Genomic DNA, 3,053 nt, shown 5'->3' with positions numbered 1-3,053 from the left:
TCACCCCCCCAGCCCGGAGGCTGCGTGCGGGTCTCGTCTCCGGCCCGGCTGCGGCCCTGACAGCCTGCTCGTACCCCTAGCGCTGGCCCAGCCAGGAGCCCTGCCCTTTCCCGTAGGACTTGTCGGGGCTGTCGGAGACTCGTTGCCTTCCTCTTCTTGACGGGATCGGGCAGTGGTTCCCGAAGCCGCCGCCTCCAGGCGCAGTACCCGCTCCTGTTAGGGGCCAACAGGATGAAAGCGCCTGACTGCGACCACACCTCGAGGCGCTGGGCTGGCGCTGCATCGGCTCCTTCCCCGTCCCCTGGTCGTCCCGAGCCTCCCAGGCTACTAGCGCCCACTTCCAGGGTAGCAGGAACATCTCGGCGCCCGGTTAAGCAACCCGCCAGCAGTCTCTCCCTCCCGCCTTGTCTATGAGCTTAATGCAGCAGAAACGCAACAAGGCCTGCGCTGCTGACACACTGGCTCAGGTTGCCTTTGTAGGTCTTCTTTAAACCCTGGTGGGAGCAAAGCACGTCGGGGGTGGGGAGGGTGCATTCCTGTATCAGTCCTTGCGGGGCAGGCTGTGTTTTAACAGACGGACCCGTTGGAGCAGCCCCAGCCCTGCTGCTTCACGCAGGCGGCCCAGTGCAGCCGATGGGAGATGCACAAGCTCGTGCCTGTCCCGAACAATTCATCTCCAAAGGTGCCACCGGGCCCCGCGTTTCTCCTGCCTTCAGGCTGCCGTGGCTGACCACCTCGGCCCTTCAAGTAGCAACGATGCTGCAAACGACTTTTCCGTTTCTTTACTAGGGGTCTCTTGTTGGCTGTAAACCCCGTGTGTGGCACTTATCATTTAAGGTTCTCAAAGAACAGCAGTTATCCCTGTTTGACAGAGGAGATACGAAAGTGATCAGATGGCCAAGCTTAGGCAGAAAGAATGAGGCAGGATATGAAATCGGTCCCAGCTGTCCCAAACCTCTGACTTAACCATTGGGCCACCCTTTTTCCTCCCTCCCCCCACTTGCCCTGATGGGTGGAGGGACTTGTATCTCTGTCTTGCTCCCTATCTTCCCCACTTTCTTCCCCACCCTCTTCTCTTGCTCTCATCAGAATGGTAATCGTTATTCAAGAGAGTGGCTAGGATATGTTTAACTTCAACCCAGCCCTAGTAGTATCTGCCCACAACGAAAACGGGCATTACACAAGAAACCTCCGAGTGATAATTCTTTGATCACTCACAGCGAGACTGGACTCAAAAGGAGTTTTCGTAGGTCACGGTTTGTCTGATGGTCACATTGGCAGTCCTCTAGCCTCTAGCATGTTGTGGGAACGTATTTTGTGTCGTCATCCTGTTATCTCAGCACCTTAGACCTGCCGCATGAAAATAATGGGCTTTATACAAATGGCAGCTGATAAATTCCACTCCAAAAAAAACCTAAAGCAAACAGTGACAAAAACGAATCTCGTTCCTTTATAAGCATATGATTGCATAACTTTGGGAATGTTGTTTCCACTCCTGGGTGATTAGAATCAATCACTAGAAGCAGCGTCTTAACAATAGATTAGAAGCCACATCCTGCCCTGATGAAATTAATGGGTGGTTTGCTGCTGACTTCAGTAGGAGTAAGATAGAAACCCATGCTCAGGACCCAAATAACAGTCATCATATCTTCATAGAATCACACAAAATAGGGTTGGAAGGGACCTTGAGAGGTCACTAAATACCTCCCTCTGCCCTAAGGCACAAACATCTGAAGCCATTCCTCAGAGATGTTTGTCTAATCCTATGGTTCTCAACCTTTCAGACTCAAGGCACCTCTGGATAGCCTCGCAGCACCCCTTAGAAAATGCCAGCTCTTAGTTTCCACTCTTATTTTTGCCTGCAGAAAAATAACAGAGCAGTTCTTCAGTTGCAAAGAACTTAGGGAGATCACAACTATCAATATCTATTTGAAATCTCTGTGTTTATCTTGTGAGTCTTGTTTGTAAACCTAACAGTGCAAGTGGCACTCATAGCACCCTTGAACGAATCTCAAAGCATCCCAGGGTAGTATGGCACCGTGGTTGAGGATCACAGATCTAACCTGCTCTTAGAAATCTTCAGTGTTGGAAGTTCTTCTCCCTCTCCCTAAATAATCTGTCTCAATACTTGCCTATGTTTACAGTTAAGAAAATTTTCCTCATGCCTAACCTAACTCTGCCTTGTTTCAATTTCAGCCCTTTACTACTGTTTGTCTTATTTCTATTGAACACAGAGAATGATTTATTTCTTCTTTACAAGAACTTTTTACATGCTTGAAGACCCTTTATACCCTCTCCCCTCACCCCCTTCTTATCTTTTGACTAAGCAACCCCAATTCTTTCAACAACATCTGCATCTCTGCAGGCAAGGGATGATAGAAAAGAGGAAATCACTGAGCCCACTGCAATGTCAATACATGCATGGCTGTACTCAATGCTTTATGACCACATCTAGTGCCAAGGGGCCATATATTTCTCCTGAATTCACATGTGATATTGGCTAACATTCAAAGTAGCCCCATGCATAGCTTTAGGGCAGTAGCTATGTTTGTATTTGCCACAAGAAGAGATCCTGAAGGGGGTGTAGTTTGGGCCTTTCAGGTGAAGTAATAAGAATAGATAGGAAGAATGGCACTCAAGTGATCACTGTGCAGGTATTGTCTGTTGCATTTATTATTGTGCATGCTCTGAAGAAGGAATGTGCATGAGGAGTGTGCATGCTCTGAAGAAGTAATACAGGCAGTTGCATAAGAAAAACATTTGGGGAGTTATGAATATGAAAGGGCAAAACAAATAAACCATTGCAAACAGAAAGGACCAAAGGTAGAGTTTGAAACAGCTGCAGGGAGGGGATCCAAGTACTAGGTCTGGGTACACAACACCACAGTACTAGATCTGGTAGGCTCTCCCTGCTGGGGGTAGGCTCTTATCCTCTGCTCTTCCTGTCCTGTCCTGGCTGGCTTCGATGAGTCTGAGTCTTGTCTTGCACATTAACATAAAAACCTCTGGAATGTCTGTGCTTCCCTCTTGTGTTTCTGGTTCACTTCATAGGG

This window comes from Alligator sinensis, unplaced genomic scaffold (assembly GCF_000455745.1).
Source record: "Alligator sinensis unplaced genomic scaffold, ASM45574v1 scaffold84_2, whole genome shotgun sequence".
NCBI classification, from domain to species: Eukaryota; Metazoa; Chordata; order Crocodylia; family Alligatoridae; genus Alligator; species Alligator sinensis.
The sequence above is the reverse complement of the archived record's forward strand: the minus strand, read 5'-3'. Positions refer to the sequence as shown.